The sequence below is a fragment of the Castor canadensis genome, chromosome 4, assembly GCF_047511655.1.
Source record: "Castor canadensis chromosome 4, mCasCan1.hap1v2, whole genome shotgun sequence".
NCBI classification, from domain to species: Eukaryota; Metazoa; Chordata; class Mammalia; order Rodentia; family Castoridae; genus Castor; species Castor canadensis.
Genome location: NC_133389.1, coordinates 154,785,910 through 154,806,015, shown reverse-complemented (window position 1 = coordinate 154,806,015; position 20,106 = coordinate 154,785,910). Strand labels below are relative to the sequence as shown.

The window sequence follows — 20,106 nt, the reverse complement described above, 5'->3', positions numbered from 1 at the left end:
TAATGGAATATATTTTTGTTCTTATTTTTTAAAGCTCAAAATTAAAGAAATAAAAAATGGAACTCAAAACCTTATTTCCCAAAATATGGAATTTTTTCCAACTTCAGCTTGGATTCACCTTTAAGTTTAACTATTTCCCCTTGTCTTTATTATTGTCTCCTTATCAAAGGAGAGTTTTTAAAAATGAGATAAAGGCAAAATAAAAATGTTTAATTTTCCTGCAATTGCATTAATATGAACTATTAAATTCTCTTCTAAAACTAAACAAAGTAAGCTAGAGGAGGGCTGCTAACAATGCCCATATCTACTATTTAAATTCCAATTATCTGCTGTATTTATAAGACTATGCTTTACAATGTGCCAGAAGGGATGGCTTAGTGGTGTAAGCATCTGGTTTGAATTGCTATATTCCCTGAATTGCACAATTTAATTCATTCCCTAATCCTAGTAGGGTCAGGAGATACAGACTAGTAACAGTCACTTGTGGACTTACTTATCCAGTGCTTTTGATATCTAGGGAGCAATGGGTTTCTCCTATTTTTATAATTGTATCAAACCCTATATTAAGTGGAGGCAATGTCTTTCTCCATACTTTAAGAGTGTCCCCCCAATCTCCTCTACTTTAGTGAAATATACAAAATAGCAAAAAATTACTTCAAAAAATAACAATAGGATCTAATAAGCAAAATATGGTCATACTAACTACAGATAACAAATCATATCCACTAGAATAAAACTGGTGTAGAAGTAATATAAAACATATAGAACTAGGTGCAACTGGATGTTTTGGTCTCTGAGGAAACACAGAAAAAGGCCTCTGACTGCTCTGTATATTTACTCTCTATCTCTCACATTCTCCAGGTACCATCATGGACGATAAAGAGGCCACCTGAGATCTCACTTAGAATGCTCCTGTTGTGTACACACGTCTATACTATATAGCTTTCCAAAGAGCTGTACTTCAATACCTGTTTTGTAAAGTGCATTATTTATTTCTGTATATTTATTGTCACCTTGGGAAAATCCAGTAGGGCTTGTTGAAGTCTTCACTAAAACAGCAAATTAAGTGAGATTAGAAATGCCATAATTAATTAGACTAGCTCTCCTTCACTTGAAGGGCCAGGGTCTATACTGACAGCAATCTGCTAAGCAACTAATAAAGCTATGAGACTAACAAAACCAATAGGTCCTGTCAAAAACAGCATCCCGCATGTTCTGAAAGCCTTGACCTTTCACTGTTTGTCAGCACTCCCTTCAAGTTGTTTTTTGCAGTGAACAATTCTGACCACACTTTAAAGCTTATTTTTGAATAAGTTATCTTATATAGTGCACCAAAATGATAATAATTTGCATTAATTCAAACCACTTATAAACATGAGAAAATAATGGAAAAACGTTATGCTTCATTCCTAGAATGAATGTAGTAAATGAAACACTTTCAAATATAATTCAAATGTAAATACACACTGAACATAAAAGTAGCATAAAGGGTTTTGGGGGCATTTGTTAAATATATATATTTGATACATTATAAGAATTTTAAAAAGGTCACAATGTACCCCCAACACAATAAAATAAATAAATAAATAAATAAAGGGTTTGGGGGTAATAATTTAATAAAGAATAGCTTAAATAATGCTAACTTTAAAACAAAAAGTATAAAGAATTTTAAAACACCAATGATTATTATTTAAAAAAATAAATACAATGATAAATATAAATGGGAAAAATAAATGACAAATGTAGACCTTTATTTAAAATAAAAATGTGGGGATTAGGGGTTATATATCAGTGGTAGAGTGCCTGCCTAGCATATGCAAGACCCTGGGCTTGACCCCTAACACTGTAACAAAATAATAAAAATATAAAATAATAATGTCAGAGATAATTTATAACACAAAATAACCTTAATTTTTGGTTAAAGTATTATGTTTAAATAAAAGTGTATTTTTTAGAAAAAAGTCTACAGATTTCCCATTGTTTAAAATAAGAATTAAAAGCAGAGATTCTCAGATTAGAAAAATAAAGCCCAACAATAATCTTTTTATGAGATATATAAAAAATGGACAATACTGAAAGGTTTAAAGTAGAAGAGCAAAAAGACATATTACTGACATTAAGTTAAAGAAACAACTTATACAACTATGTTAATATCAGGCAAAAAAGACTAAGTGTTAAAATAAAAAACAGTACTAAGGACTTAAATAGTCACTAATTAAAAATCCAGAAAAAGATAATATTGTCAATCCATGTACCTAACAGCACAGCCTCTGAAAATAAAAGACAAAAATGGGATACTCCCATCATGATGGGAGATTTTAATATACATTTCTAATACTTGATAGCTATCATAAACTAATAGAGATAAGGTATTTAAACAGAACAACTGACACTTTTGGCATAAAGGACATAGAAGTTGACATCTGATACTTTTCTAAGCAAACAAGAACATATAAGGAAAGCAAAATATAAGGAAACTGTGACATAAACAAGTTAAGTAAATCTAAAAAGGACTAACACGCACACCTTGTTCTCTGACCACAATACAAGTAACTTGAAATCAATAACAAAACTAAAAGTAAACAAGAGTCCAATATCCCCCCTCCCCACATATTAGGAAAAATCTATTCAAAGCATGTTATCAACATAACTCATCTACCAGAGTAAGTCACAAAAGAAATACAGAAAAAAGTTGAATTTTATGGTAATAAATAAACAGCAACATTTTAAAACTTAAATGTTTACATAAAAAAGAAAGGCTGCAATAACTGACAAAAACATCAAATGAGAGTATCATGGAGGATTTTATAACTAAGGCTCTATCAAGTGGTTCTCACCTGAATCCAGCAGAAAAACAACACCAGGTTCCCACAATGCGAATCAAATAACCAATAAATTCACAGTACCACTTATGAAATATTGTGGCCACAAAAAATGACCCTAAGTCCTGTCAAGCTTCTAGATCTCACTATAGAAAACTCAGGCAATGAAGAAACAAGATCAATTATACTACAAGGCAGCATTCTGATAATTTCAGAATGTAGGATTCTGTAGGAAAAAAAATCATGTTTCCCAACCAAATTCAAGGGAAATTAAATTTAAAAAAAGGAAATAGGAGAAAGGTAAGTTATAAAACAAGAGTACTAAAACCCATAATAGACAAATGCAACATTTTAGATCTGACTGCAAACAAAAATATTTTTAATTCTTTTGATTATCTGAGTAAGTTTTACTGTAGACAGGGTTATCTGGTGATATTTATGGATTCTGTTTATTAATCCTGTTAGGTGTAATAATGGTGAGATGCTTATATTTAAGAGTTCCATCTGTTAGAGATGCACACTGAGGTATTTATATGTAAAAGTCATGATGACTGGAAGTTGCTTTGCAATGTTAATGTAAAGTTAAAACGAGGGAGAACAGATTAAACAAGTCAGCAATGTTCTGCTCATTTTGGAGACTAGTTTTTGAGTGCATGGGGGTTCTTTATACCAGTCAATTTTTGTTTAAATTGAACATTTGTATAAAAAAAATTCAGAAATGAAGGTAATGTTTGAAATAGCAAAAGAAAAAAAAGGACTGAGGGAAGGATTCCAAGATGGTGGCTAGAGGGAAGAAGCAGAAAGCGAGCCTCCTATAGTGAAATCTTGGAGAGATGGTGGAGACACACTTTGCAGGAAAAACCACCGAAAAGAGGCAAAACTTTGACCCCTCCACACCTCCAGCCGGCACAGAGAATCTCCACTTCACGTTAAACGGAGAAGCAAGGAGAGCTCCTGGGCCGCCAGTCTCCCGTGCCCAGAAGGCTTGGGAAGACGCAGACAAGCTTACTGTCGATTAGTACACTAACGCTCCCTGTTTGAACCTTTAAAACTTTCTTGTCTGATTCCTTGTTCTGTTTTCTCCTTCTTGTCTGTTTATTTGTTTTTCCCTTTTCTTTAACTTCTTGCTTTCCATCTCTCTCACCCTTCCATTCTAAATATTACCACTGCTATTATTACAAGCTAGAAAATACTTAATTGCATACAGTACAGTGACAGCATCAACACCAAAGACAATGACGGGAAGACAGAAAAAACAGGGAAACCAGTTTCCCCACAGCAAAAAATTAGTACAGGAACCAGAGGGGAATGAAGAAAACAGATACTCAGATCCAGACTCCAACAAAATGAAGATAAACTATGCCAAAGGACCCAATGAAGCCCACAAGAATAATTTAAAAGAAGACATACTACAGGTACTCAATTAGAATTTTATAGAGATGATACTGGATAGGGTCAACCAAAATGTACAGGAGACACTCAAGAAATTCCAAGACAACAAAAATAGAGAATTTAAAAAAGCAAAAGAAGAAATAAAGGAAACCACAGAAGCACTGTATAAACACCAAAGTGAAAGAGAGAACACGATGAATAAACAGATAAAAGAACTCAGGACAAAAATAGACAACATTAAAGAGGAAACCACCCAGGATATGGAAAACCTCAGAAAAAAGAACAAAACAGAACTGCAAAACAAAACGGAAGGCCAATCCAGCAGAATAGAACAAACAGAAGACAGAATCTCAGAACTTGAAGATGAAATGGTAATTAAAGGAAAAACTGAAGAACTATTAATTAAACAACTCAAGACCTATGAAAAGAAAATGGAAGAACTCACCGACTCCATCAAAAGACCAAACTTGAGAATCATGGGCATCAAAGAAGGAGAAGAGGTGCAAGCGAAGGGACTGTGTAATATATTCAGCAAAATAATAATGGAAAATTTCCCAAATCTAGAGAAAGATATTCCCATACAGATGCAAGAGGCCTCCAGGACACCAAACAGACCAGATCAAAATAGAACTACCCCATGACATATCAGCATTAAAACAACAAGTTCAGAAACTAGGGAAAGAATATTGAAGGCTGTAAGAGAGAAAAAACAAGTAACATACAAAGGTAAACCCATCAAAATCACAGCAGACTTCACAACAGAAACATTAAAAGCAAGAAGAGCTTGGGGTGAGATCTTCCGGGCACTGAATGAAAATAACTTCAACCCCAGGATACTCTACCCAGCAAAACTATCATTCAAAATAGATGGAGCAATAAAAGTCTTCCATGATAAGCAGAAACTAAAACAATATGTGACCACAAAGCCACCACTACAAAAGATTCTTCAAGGGATCCTGCACACAGAAAGTGAAACCCAACTTAACCATGAAAAGACAGGCAGCACCAAACCACAGGAAAAGAAAAAGCAAGACAGGAGAGAGTAATGTCAACTTAGGTACACACAATCAAACCTTCAAACACCTAAGACAACTAAATGACAGGAATCACCACACACATGTCAGTACTAATGCTTAATGTTAACGGACTTAATTCACCCGTCAAAAGGCACTGCTTGACGAAATGGATTAAAAAGGAAGATCCAACAATTTGTTGCTTACAGGAGACCCATCTCACCGACAGAAATAAACATAGGCTAAGGATGAAAGGCTGGAAGAAGATTTACCAAGCCAATGGCCCCCGAAAACAGGCAGGAGTAGCAATACTTATCTCTGACAAAGTAGACTTCAAACCTACACTGATCAAACGAGATAAAGAAGGACATTCCATACTAATAAAAGGGGAAACAGAGCAAAGGAAAATAATAATCATCAACCTGTATGCACTCAATGTCAACGCACCCAATTTCATCAAACATACCCTGAAAGACCTAAAAGCATATATAAACGCCAACACAGTGGTTGTGGGAGACTTTAACACTCCATTAGCATCAATAGATAGGTCATCCAAACAAAAAATCAATAAAGAAATCCTAGATCTAAAATATACAATAGATCAAATGGACCTAGTTGATGTCTACATAACATTTCATCCAACTTCTACACAATATACATTCTTCTCAGCAGCCCATGGAATCTTCTCCAAAATAGATCATATCCTAGGGCAAAAAGCAAGCCTCAGCAAATATAAGAAAATAGAAATTATACCATGCATACTATCTGACCACAATGCAGTAAAAGTAGAACTCAACAACAAAAGTAAAGACAAAAAACATGCAAACAGCTGGAAACTAAATAACTCATTGCTTAATGAACAATGGATCATCGATGAAATAAAAGAGGAAATTACAAAGTTCCCAAAGTCAATGAATATGAAAACAGAACCTACTGGAACCTATGGGACACAACTAAGGCAGTCCTGAGAGGAAAGTTTATAGCCATGAGTGCATATATTAAAAAGACTGAAAGATCCCAAATCAATGACCTAATGATACATCTCAAACTCCTAGAAAAACAAGAACAAGCAAATCCCAAAACAAATAGAAGGAGAGAAATAATAAAAATAAGAGCTGAAATCAACGAAATAGAAACCAAAAAAACCATACAAAGAATTAATGAAACAAAAAGTTGGTTCTTTGAAAAAATAAACAAGATCGATAGACCCCTGGCAAACCTGAATAAAATGAGGAGAGAAAAAAACCCAAATTAGTAGAATCAGGAAGGCAAAAGGGGAGAAAACAACAACACCATGGAAGTCCAGGAAATCATCAGAGACTACTTTGAGAACCTATATTCAAATAAATTTGAAAATTTGAAAGAAATGGACAGATTTCTAGATACATACGATCAAGCAAAACTGAACCAAGAGGAAATTAATCACCTGAATAGATCCATAACACAAAATGAAATTGAAGCAGCAATCAAGAGTCTCCCCAAAAAGAAATGTCCAGGACCTGATGGATTCTCAGCTGAAATCTATCAGAGCTTTAAAGCAGAACTGATACCAACCCTCCTTAAACTGTTCCATGAAATAGAAAGGGAAGGAAAACTGCCAAACACATTTTATGAAGCCAGTATTACACTTATCCCAAAACCAGGCAAAGACACCTCCAAAAAGGAAAACTATAGGCCAATCTCCTTAATGAACACTGACGCAAAAATCCTCAACAAAATAATGGCAAACCGAATTCAACAACACATCAAAAGGATTATTCACCACGACCAAGTAGGCTTCATCCCAGGGAAGCAGGGGTGGTTCAACATACGAAAATCAAGAAATGTAATAAACCACATTAACAGAAGGAAAGACAAAAACCACTTGATCATCTCAATAGATGCAGAAAAAGCCTTTGATAAGATCCAACACCATTTCATGATAAAAGCTCTAAGAAAACTAGGAATAGAAGGAAAGTACATCAACATTATAAAAGCTATATATAACAAACCTATAGCCAGCATTATACTTAATGGAGAAAAACTGAAACCATTCCCTCTAAAATCAGGAACCAGACAAGGATGCCCACTATCTCCACTCCTATTCAACATACTACTGGAATTCCTAGCCAGAGCAATTAGGCAAGAAGAAGGAATAAAAGGAATACAAATAGGTAAAGAAACTGTCAAAATATCCCTATTTGCAGACGACATGATCCTATACCTTAAAGACCCAAAAAGCTCTACTCAGAAGCTTCTAGACATCATCAATAGCTATAGCAAGGTAGCAGGATAGAAAATCAACATAGAAAAATCATTAGCATTTCTATACACCAACAATGAGCAAACTGAAAAAGAATGTATGAAAACAATTCCATTTACAATAGCCTCAAAAAAAATCAAATACCTAGGTGTAAACCTAACAAAAGATGTGAATGACCTCTACAAGGAAAACTAAAAGCTTCTAAAGAAAAAGATGGAGGAAGACTATAGAAAGTGGAGAGATCTCCCATGCTCATGGATTGGTAGAATCAACATAGTAAAAATGTCTATACTCCCAAAAGTAATCTACATATTTAATGCAATTCCCATCAAAATTCCAATGACATTCATTAAAGAGATTGAAAAATCTACCATTAAATTTATATGGAAATACAAGAGGCCACGAATAGCCAAGGCAATACTCAGTCAAAAGAACAATGCTGGAGGTATCACAATACCTGACTTCAAACTATATTACAAAGCAATAACGATAAAAACAGTATGGTACTGGCACAAAAACAGACATGAAGACCAGTGGAACAGAATAGAGGACCCAGACATGAAGCCACACAACTATAACCAACTTGTCTTTGACAAAGTTGCTAAAAATATACGATGGAAAAATAGCAGCCTCTTCAGCAAAAACTGCTGGGAAAACTGGTTAGCAGTCTGCAAAAAACTGAAACTAGATCCATGTATATCACCCTATACCAATATTAACTCAAAATGGATCAAGGATCTTAATATCAGACCATAAACTCTAAAGTTGATACAAGAAAGAGTAGGAAATACTCTGGAGTTAGTAGGTATAGGTAAGAACTTTCTCAATGAAACCCCAGCAGCACAGCAACTAAGAGATAGCATAGATAAATGGGACCTCATAAAACTAAAAAGCTTCTGTTCATCAAAAGAAATGGTCTCTAAACTGAAGAGAACACCCACAGAGTGGGAGAAAATATTTGCCAGCTATACATCAAACAAAGGACTGATAACCAGAACATATAAGGAACTTAAAAAACTAAATTCTCCCAAAACTAATGAACCAATAAAGAAATGGGCAAGTGAACTAAACAGAACTTTCTCAAAAGAAGAAATTCAAATGGCCAAAAAACGCATGAAAAAATGCTCACCATCTCTAGCAATAAAGGAAATGCAAATTAAAACCACACTAAGATTCCACCTCACCCTTGTTAGAATAGCCATCATTAGCAACACCACCAACAACAGGTGTCGGCGAGGATGCGGGGGAAAAAGGAACCCTTTTACACTGTTGGTGGGAATGTAGACTAGTACAACCACTCTGGAAAAAAATTTGGAGGCTACTTAAAAAGCTAGACATGGATCTACCATTTGATCCAGCAATACCACTCTTGGGGATATACCCAAAAGATTGTGACACAGGTTACTCCAGAGGCACCTGCACACCCATGTTTATTGCGGCACTATTCACAATAGCCAAGTTATGGAAACAGCCAAGATGCCCCACCACTGACAAATGGATTAAGAAAATGTGGTATCTATACACAATGGAATTTTATGCAGCCATGAAGAAGAACGAAATGTTATTATTTGCTGGTAAATGGATGGAATTGGAGAACATCATTCTGAGTGAGGTTAGCCTGGCCCAAAAGACCAAAAATCATATGTTCTCCCTCATATGTGGACATTAGATCAAGGGCAAACACAACAAGGGGATTGGATTTTGAGCTCATGATAAAAGTGAGAGCACACAAGGGAGGGGTGAGGATAGGTAAGACACCTAAAAAATTAGCTAGCATTTGTTGCCCTTAACACAGAGAAACTAAAGCAGATACCTTAAAAGCAACTGAGGCCAATAGGAAAAGGGGACCAGGAACTAGAGAAAAGGTGAGATCAAAAAGAATTAACCTAGAAGGTAACACACATGCACAGGAAATTAATATGAGTCAACTCCCTGTATAGCTATCCTTATCTCAACCAGCAAAAAACCCTTGTTCCTTCCTATTATTGCTTATACACTCTCTACAACAAAATTAGAAATAAGGGCAAAATAGTTTCTGCTGGGTATTGAGGGGGTGGGGGGGAGAGGGAGGGGGTGGAGTGGGTGGTAAGGGAGGTGGTGGGGGCAAGGGGGAGAAATGAACCAAGCCTTGTATGCACATATGAATAATAAAATAATTAAAAAAATAAAAAGACTGAAAATTAAATAATAAACAAAGAATGAAAAAATAACAAAATATACAAACAGAAATATAAAATAGAAAGTGCAAAACCACAGTTGAAAGCATTAAGGCAAAAAATTATTTTCTCAAAAGAATAAAAAGAGGATAAAACAGAAAAACCAATAGCCAGACTGTGCAAAAGAAATAGGAGAGAAGGTGGAAATAAACAATATTAACAATGAAAGTGAAGGCAGGGCAAGAAATGTAATGATTTTTCATACTACAGTTCCATCTTTTTCCTACCATGATGCTGATTTTGATAAATGAAACCAGCCTATAATTTGGCTTTTTCCTAGTTCTTACCTAATTTGAGTTTAAAGGCCATGGGAATATCAGATAAATGCATCTTCTCCTCCTTCCTTTATTTGAATCCATTTTTATCCACTGAGGGCACTTGTCCTTTGAAGATATGAGAGAACATAACAAATCTGGGACTTTTTCTCACTCTCTTTTTAAAAAAATGTATTTAGTTTAACTTTTGGTTCAATTTCCCTTATAAGTATACATCTAATTTAGGCTTTTAATTTTTATTGAAAAAGCTTCAGTAATATATTACCAATTAAAGCAGATTTCAAATTTATTGGTCTGAAGATGTTTGTAGTGATTACTTCTAAAACAAATTCTCTCAGTTTCCATTTTAATAAGCTAAAAGAAAGCAGGTAAAAAGAAAGGAAACGGTATAATGAAAGTAGAAATCAATGAGTTATGACTTGAATATAGAATAGAGAAATCAACGAAACCTAAACCTAATTCTTTGAAAAGGAGGATATAAGAAAGAAGATACAAATTATCAGTGTCATCAATGAAAGAAAACAACACCAGTACAAATTCCACAGACAATAAAAGAAAAATAAAGGAACAATGTTATGTATGCCAATATTGTATTTGGCAACTTACATGAAATTTATAAATTCACTCAATGATGCCAATTACCAATACTGACCTAATAAAAAGAAGATACTTATAGACTCTATATTATATGAAGAAATTGAATCTATAATTAATTATGAACCTTGGCACAACAACCCAGATGACTATACCTTAAACATTTGAGGAATCAATAATATCAATCATATAAAAATTCTGTTGGACAAAGGGAAGGAGGAACCACTTTCTGACTCATTTTATAAAATAAGACTAGCATTATTATTAAACCAAGACCATATAAAGATAATACATCAAAAAGAAAAGTCAAAGGCCAATATTCCTCATGAACATTGATGTAAAAATATTTAATATAGTATTAGTAAACTAAATCTAGCAATATCCAAAAGGGATAAAATATTTCAACCAAATGGATTTATGCCTGGGATATAAACCTGAATTAACATTAAGAAATCCATCAATGTAATCTTTGGAGCCTGCCTTTGGTATTGCAGCAGCCTTGTGGCTCAGTGTCTGCGCGCTGTGGCCTGCTGTGAGCACAGGAGCCATTGGAGGACATCAGTATGCGCAGAAAGCTGGCCATGAGCATGCTCAAGAACCCTGAGCACCTGAAATTCCTGCGTGTGTCATCCGTGCATCATATTTGGCGACTCATGAAGGGACCAGCCATCACCTGAGAAATCAAGCCTCAAGGATCCAGGAAGGATCTCTCCTTGCCTGCTTTTTTTAAAACATTGGAAAGGTCTCGATCCAGAAAGTCTTCAGCAAAAGCAACTCAAGTTTTACTGCACCCAGGCTTGGCCACAGTATCCTCTGGGAGATGAGGAAAGATGGCCAAAAATAGGGAGCATTAATTATAATACCATTCTTCAATTAGATATGTTTTGTAAAAAGGAGGGAAAGTGGACCAAAGTTCCATATGTTCAACTGTTCTTTTTCCTAAGAGACCACCCAGAATGGCTAAACAAATGCAGGCTAGATACCCAGACCGTGGTAACTCTTTGCAAAAAGCCCCCAAACTCCCTTGAGCAAAAAAAAAAAAACCCATCTAATGCTCCATCAGCTCCCCCTCTTCCCCCTTACCCAGCTACCTCACACACTAGATGCCATCTCACAGGACCTCTACCCCCTCCAGTTAATTCCTGGAGGGGACAGAGCTCATGTTCCTTTTAGAGTGAGTGAACTTAAAGAAATAAAAAAGGATTTAGGAAATTTACACAGAAAACCCAGATCAGTACATCCAAGCATTTAGAGAAGTCAGCCAAAACTTTGAACTGAGCTGGAAAGGTGTAATGCTATTGTTATCTCAGACCCTCACTTCTCTGGAGAAACAGCGAGTTCTAGAGCAGGCAGTCACAGCTGGAGACAACTATCACTTAGATAAAAGCAGCCCTACAGGCCTGTCTCAGACTGGACCCTCACTGGAGGAAGAAGAAAGACAAAAGCATTGGATACCTAAAAGGGAACCTCGATTCCCAATTCCAACAGATTAGGCAGTATCTAGGTATGACCCTAAGTGGGACCCTGAAAATGACAAGGAGGAATGGACCCATAACCATTTCATCTACTACATTCTTAAGGGTCTAAGGAGAGCCAAGATAAAACCTCTTAATTACTCCCAAGTCATGGCTGTACAGCAAGAACCCTTAGAAACTCCAGTAGCTTTCCTACAGAGACAAAAGGATGCTTTACAAAAGCATACCAACATTATACCAGTGTCACAGGAAGAGGAAATCGTCCTAAAATATAAATTTCTAACACAACACCAGATATCTGTAAAAAGCTTCAGAAACCGGTGGCTGAAGGGAGCAGAGATCTGGACCAAGCCACATCCGTATACTATAACAGGGACTTAGTAAAAGAAAGGAAGGACCTGGAAAAGGGAAAGAGAAAGGATAAGCAGCAGATGGCTCTGATCACAGTGCTCAGAGAGGCTCCCCCTGGGCAAAGTCCAAACCCGAGGACATGCTTTCAATGTGGACAGGCAGGCCATTTTAGGAGGGAGTGCCCCCGGAGAAAGCTACCTCTGGGATCCTGCCCCATTTATTGGGGAAAACATTGGAAGGCTTACTGCCCCTGGTTCTCAGGGGAAACGAGGTCAGAGCCTCCCACCCAGTGATGGGTCTTGGGGCCTCCCATACAGGCTTCTGTGACCACCATAAAAGCAGAGGAGCCCCGGGTTAAGCACAAGATCAGCCTCCTTATCGATACTGGAGCCAGCATCTCAGCTATTCCTTTCTCTCCCGGACCCAGATCCTCCAAGAAAATTACTGCTTAAGGAATATCAGGCCAGCCTCTAGAGCATTATTTCACTCAGCCTTTAGCCTGCTCCTGGGGAGATTTCCACTTCTGTCACTCCTTTTTAATTGTCCCAGAAACCCCTACTCCTTTGCTAGGGCAAGACCTTTTATCTAAATTAGGGGTACAGCTACTTTTACCCCCAGGAGAGTACTTTTGCTTGCCCCTAATAGAGGAACAAATAGACCCTATGATGTGGATGGATGGACACACTGTGGGATGGGCATGAACAACTACTTCAGTCCTAATTCATCTCAAGGACTCCTCCTGGTTTCCCCATCAAAAACAATATCCTTTAAAGCCAGAAGTTAAGGAGGGGCTGATTCCCATAATCAAAGACTTAAAGAGACAGGGACTGCTAATAGAATGCTCCAGCCCATATAATACTCCTATTCTCGGTGTCAGGAAGGGACCTAACAAATGGAGGCTAGTCCAGGATCTCCGCCTGATCAATGAAGCAGTAGTGCCTCTCCACCCTGTAGTTTCAAATCCCTATATGCTTTTAGCCCAAATACCTCCAGGTACCACTTACTACTCTGTCCTGGATTTAAAAGATGCCTTCTTTTGCATTCCCTTACACCCTAAAAGTCAACCTGTCTTTGCCTTTGAGGACCCCACTGATAGAACAATAATGTGCCATTTTGTGAATCAGCCAATATGGCAGCCCTGCCCTTAAACAAATTCCTGTGCTCAAAGACAGCCCCATCCCTACCAGAGACTACTGCACCTGTACTAACTTCCTTACCCTCCCTTTTCTATAAAAGCCACTGCTTGCCCAGGCTTGGGGCTGTGCCATCTTTTCCCTGGCCAGCCTGGCAGTTTGGGCCTGCCATTAAACTTTGCTCTATGGACGTGAGTTTTCTTATGAGCTTTCTTTAAGAGCGGCATTTTTCTTAACAAGTAGGAGAAAAGAAACTGACATAGACAACAAAGCATTTTGTTTAACAACTTAACAAACTTTTTGATTAAAAACTGTCAGAATGGTAGGAATGGAAGGAAGCTTTTAAACCTTACAGAGGAACTAATCTATGAAAAACTTAGCACCAACATCATATTTAATGGCACAATCCCAAATGTGTCTTACAAAGATTGGAAAGGTGGCAGGAAGAACTGATCTACTTCTATTCAACACTGTACTACAGGTCTTCCCAAGTGCCATAAGGCAAAAAAGAAGTGTGTGGGGGGAATAAAGGCTTCAAGATTGTTGATAAGTAAAGCTGTCTTTCCTTTGTAAAAAAGTAAATGGTGCTAAGTGAGTTGTTTATAAATATATGAAAAATGGGCCTCTAGTATGTACCACAGAAAATTATTTCCAGGTAGATCATGTATTTTTTAAATGAGTGACAAAAGTAATAAATCTTCTCATAAATAACAAAGAAGAATATGTTCATGATTGGGGGAAAGACACTACATAACACATAAAACTGTTCTCTATAATGGAAAAGATTGACAAATTGCACTACATTAAAAGTAACTATCAAAAGACACCACATAAAGAGTTAAAAAAATAAAAAAAGGCAAGGCACAAACAAGCATCTGTAACAGTTTTTTTTTTGGTAAAAAAAAAAAAAATCCACAAATCAACTAAAGATGAGAGAACTAGAGGAAATCCAAATAGGCAAGGGACCTAGATATGTTTCTCAGAGAAGATAAACGTATGGCCAATAAGCATCTGAAAAGATGTTCAACTTAATTACTTATTAAAGACACAAATTAAAGCCTAATTTGATACCACTATGTACCAATTAGAAAGGCTAACGTGAAAATGACAATGAATTGTGAGGAAATGGTAAGGATGTTGGACTCTCCTACTGGTGGTGCTGACTGTACAGCCATTTGCAAAACTGCTTGGTGTTATATACATAGCCTTTAACTCAACTAAAGTTAGTGTACAGACTCAACTAAATGTTACATCTCTGGACTAAGACAAGTACAAGAATGCTCATAGCAGCATTTGTGATCATTCCAAACTAGAAATAATCCAACAATCCATCTAAAAACCTTATCTAAAGGTTTTTAGATAAAAATAATAAGAGACTCATACAAATATAGTGATGAATCATGAAAAGTTAATGTAAGAACAAGTATTCTAATTCCTTCCTTTTTCATAATAGGGAGGAAGAAATATTAGCTGGAAGAAAATGCTGCCAGTAAAGACATACATGTTTAAGCACATTATTTAAAGCTATGAAGGCAATCATGAGACTGAAGATAATCATTGCCTAAAAATTATATGTAACAATGAAGAAGTAGAGAAGGTGAGAGATGGGACTGGTGTGCTCACCTGTATAACTCCAATATCTGGGAGGACTCAAGAGTTCAAAGTCAGCCTGGACTATATAGTAAGACCCTGTCTCAAAAAAAAAAAAAAAAAAAGGTGGGCGGTATTGCAGATGTATGACATTCTTCATACATGAAAGCAGGTAGTAAAGAGTAGGTATATAAGGTTGACAAATAAGGAAAGGGGAAATGTTTATAATATTTAATTTAAAGCTTTGTGATTACCACCTCAAAACATGACTAGCAAGTAGCACACTCTGGGACTGGAACTGCAAAGGAGGCTGGAAGTCTAACATTTCATTTTACTCTTTAAATATTTAGTTTTAAGCAGGTACATATGCTACTTTTATAGTAAAAATACTAGCTAAAATGTACATAAAATAATGAAAAGGCTCTGAGGGTATGCAGAGTTCTAGTTCTGCCCATAGCTTACCAAGTTACGGGTCAATAGTTGATCTCTGGGCAGAAAAATCTGAGCATAGGAAATCTCTTAGAATCTTCAAATATAAACTCAGGCAACTGCTTGTGATCTTTTAACTCAATGAGAATTAAACTCTATGACTCATTTTCATTTGAACATAACTTTATTAAATGCTTTTTGTTTGAAATATGAATTTATAATTTCCTAATCAGCACATGGTAACTTACTGTCAGATGAAAGTAATACTAATTTTTAAGAGCATTCTTACAAGATGCTATGTTCCTCTTGAATGTTAGTATCCCCTCCAAAACTGATGGTGAAACAATCTCCATTGTGCCAGGAGTAAAGAGGTATAGATTTTGGGAGGTGATAAGGTCATGAGGGCTCTGCCCTCAGGAATGGATTAGTGACTTACAAAAGGGCTGGAGGAAATTATCTAGGCCTTTTTCACTTCCTTTTGCTCCTTTGTGCCCTTCTGTCTTCTGCCAAGTGAGAAATCAATGAGAAGTCACCATCTTGGAAGCAGAGAGCAGTTCTCGTCAGTCACCAAATATGCCTTGATGTGGGACTTCCTAGCCTCCAGCACTGTAATAAATACATTTCTGTTTTTACCCAGTGTCATGTATTTTATTATATCACCACAAAGGAAGTAAGACATAATAAATTAGTTTAGTAATAAATAACTAGTTTAGCTCTTTGAGATAAAATAATGTGGTGAACACATATAAGATTGCTGTTGTATTGATTAATTGTATTGTGTTAAAGTGTGGAAAACTGTTGTAATAAGAATTATTAGCTCTTGTGTGTTATGACTAAGAAACCAAGCCAGAGAGTGACAGGCCGATATGCAAATGAGCCAACCCTAAGGTGGTTAGGCTGATAACATCAACCATGAGGTCATCACCAAGCATAAAACCCGAGCCTCTACCACTCATCGCTCGCCTTCTGAATGCTGAAGACCGCACTGTCAGAGTCCATCCCGAAGCTCCGACGCAGAGGCAGCTGCCGCCTGAGAGTGTGCCCCTTCTCCCGATGACCAGGTGTCGCCAGTGACCCCTGAGACCGGACCTGCAACTGAGGTCGGCTGAAAGGATCCCCCGGAGCTCAGCTGGACTCCCCTTCTCGGCTAAGAAGACGTTGCACGTCGAGTGAGGCTTGGGGAAGGCCTGAATAAGCTCCTGGCTGGCTGAGGTAGAAAAGGATGGGACTTTAGGAACCATGAGAGTGCCGTGTGGATTTGTTTGAATAAAATCCTGTTCTCTGAAGTAAGAGTCTCCTGAATACTACTTACACATACTCGACTGGTAATGAACCATAAGTGCTTGTGAAAAATAATTATTAAAAATCATGTAAGAGTAGCTCTATACAATTTATTGAACATTTAGCTATCATTACTGCATAGGAAGTTATCCTTAGATTGTGTGGTATAAAGGTGTATCTATACTTGTTTACATGTTTACATTTTATGTAATTTGTGGGTCAGGTATTCTGGAAGGACTAAGTTGGGCAGCTCTCACTTGAGTTCTCTCATAAGATGCATTTAAATGCTGTCAATCTCCTACAAGTCTGTGTATCCAAGAAGGCTCACAGTTGGCTAGCAGCTGATTCTTGCTGGGAGCTGGAAGCTGTGCAATGGCTGTCAACTAGACTCTGCACATGGTCATTCCAGCTAGACGAATTCTGAGAAATGGAACTGCTCACATGGCAACTGACTTTCCCCAACCCCGAGTGAAAGCCCTAGGGAATCAGGTGCAAGCTATGCTTATGACATTTTCTGATCTAGTCTCAGAAGGTGCACAACATCTGCTGCATGCCATTAATCACAAATGACTCACTAATGCCCATCCAGATTCCAGGAGGAAGAATTAGACAGCAGCTCTTGAGGGAAATGGTGTCAATCCTTATAGAGATGTTTGTTTCAGAATTGTCACACTTACTCTTATGGATTAAAAAAAATAAAAAGAAGTCACATTTACTTGGAATGTCTACCTTGGTAGAATACTAATCCATTAATGGATTTAATGTTGTTCATTGGAGTGATAGGGAGAGAGAATGTCTAAGAAAATAAAGTAGATCCTTGCCCCATCTTTCAAAAGGAATAGTCTCACCTGAAAACATGTACAATTAGAAAAAAAAAGAGGGTGATACGGTAATAGTCACTGAATGAACCTAAAATACTAAACTGCTCTGTCACATATAATGAAATAAGCAAAGCTCAATTATGAACACCCATTCAGAGTTTTCAATGCAATAACTTGTTAACTAAAGTCCTCATGGCTTCTAATTAGTTTAGGTTAAATATTTAACCATGAGAAAGGACTTTTTCATAAGTAAACTACACTTTAATCTTAATTACATAAATTGCCTTGTTGGAAAGCCATGTATTTGGTACATACATAAACTGATTCCCTGATATTAAAAACAACGAAGTCATTCCTAATCATTAAGTCAAGGATCAGTGACTTAAATTTTAATAAGCAGGAGAGTTTAATTTGTAACAAATGCAAATATACACTTTCTATTAAAAGAGACATTGTAGTAAGCTGTTTCTTATTCCTTTATATATGGCACTATTCCAACTTTAAAATTCTTATGACCAATTATCTTTTACTGTTTAAGTAAAAAATAAGGAGCTACGAAGGTAAGTACATGTTGAGTTTCCTTTATCTGAAATGCCAGAGACTAGAAGTGTTTCTGATTTGGAATTTTTTTCAGATTTATGAATATTTACTTGCATGTACATAACAATATATCTTGGGGATGGAATCCAAATCTAAATTCATTTGTTTCATAATAACTATATATGCATATTTGGAAGATGATTTTATATAATATTTTTAATAATTTTGTGCATGAAATAGATTCACAGTGTAGAACTTTACAGTTACAACATCATGTTGGTGCTCAAGAAGTATGGAACATTCCAGATTTTGGAATTTCACATTAGAGATGTTCAACCTATAATAACATTGTTGATTCTCAATGGAACAATCTCTTTAAGCTAAGTGTTATTTCTTGATGTTCATTTTCTATAATCAAAGAATCCCCAAGGGTATATTCATCCCAAATGTCTCTATTTGCTGTAATCTCTCAGTCATCTCCCCCACCTGTTCTCTAGGAGACCTCTGAGTTGGTTTCAATTTGATTGGAAATTAGAACAAAAATTAATGGGTGGAGAGGACTGCTTTTCGTTTTTGTCTTCTTCAGGTAAGAGGACTGATTTTCAGGGCTAGAGAACAGTGAACAAATAGCTCAAACAGTCAATCGGCTGCCTCTAGAACTAAGCAAACATATTTCAAAGCAAACAGCCAGCAAGTTACTGCAAGGGTATCAAGCAAGAGGGTGTTGACTGAGGAATTACTCATCTTTTATTTCTAGACCCTCACTCTTAAAATGGAGAAAAAACTTAAAAAAAGAAACTTAACCTTGAGACATAGAAGTTGAGAACTCAAAGGTGAAGGCCTGATACTCTAAACTGATGAACAGTAGAAATAAGGCTAAGCCAAAGTGCTTTAATTTGCTCAAGGTTCAAGGAAGCCAATCTTATTTTACCTGAGATTGTCTAAAGGACTAGAAATCTGTAGAACACATATTGGGAAGCCCTAAACTAAACATACTGCATTTAAAGTATGTTAATAGCATTAATTAAGCTGAAAATTATACGGAATTTAATCTGTACTAAGACATGCTCTTAAGTATGGAATGGGTAATTAACATGCAAGATACAATTTATTAGCCAGAAGTTTTAGATGTTCTTGAAGTTAACAGCCAATTAGTTGTGTTGTTCTATGCATTGGTGATCAACACTTTTGATTAACTTCAGTTATTTTGTTAGTTGCATGAATCTAATTATATAACTATAAGAATTTGGCAGCTGAGATTATAAACCAGACAGCTTTAAATCTGTACTTTATTTAAAATCTCAAATAACTATTTATATAATTTGAGGTTAACATTTAAAAGTTTTTAACTTCCTCATTTGCTCTTTTTCAGAATTTTACAAGGGAATTATAAACAGCCATTTTGTGTCATGAAGTTGGGTAAAATTGAAGGTCTAAAAAAAGAAAAATCTTTCACAAGACACAGGACAGTTTACAAGTTTAATTACTGTGATTTTTAACTGTTAATTATATGAATAATTAAAATTTCTCATATACTTAAATGCTTTCGCGTATCTTCATAGCTTTAAAATTATAAGCAGCTGTTTGTTGTCATGGGACATTTTATAAATATTTACTTTAGAAGAAAGGTTTTTTAAATATAAGAACTGAAATAATGGTTCAAATCTTATTCATACTTTGAATGGCATAGTGAAAAATAAGAATGTGTGCCTATGAAAAATGTTTAATCTTAGAGGCCAAGGAAAATGTTACTTTTGAAGTGTCTTGGATATTTTCTTTGTTGTATCACAAAAATTGTCTATCCTGAACTCTCATCGGTAAGGCAGCTAGAGGCAAGATCTTATAATTTATTTTTGATAAAGAAACAGTAAATATAAGCTGGGTGTTGGTGACTCACACCTCTTATCTTAGCTACTTAGGAGGCTGCAATCA

General features: G+C 36.1%; 1 protein-coding gene across 9 annotated transcripts in view; it reads right to left on the bottom strand.

Annotated features, from left to right (window-relative positions):
* The window catches only part of Pard3b (par-3 family cell polarity regulator beta), a 977,771-nt gene that overhangs the window by 493,935 nt on the left and 463,730 nt on the right, over positions 1–20,106 (bottom strand). Inside the window, exon 1 of one of the 9 annotated variants that reach the window (XM_074071531.1) lies at positions 9,973–10,318. The exons of the other annotated variants lie outside the window; for them this stretch is intronic. The gene's annotated coding sequence lies outside the window, so the exon portion shown is untranslated. Of the gene's footprint in view, positions 1–9,972; positions 10,319–20,106 lie in introns of those variants that run through there. 9 annotated transcript variants of the gene reach the window in all.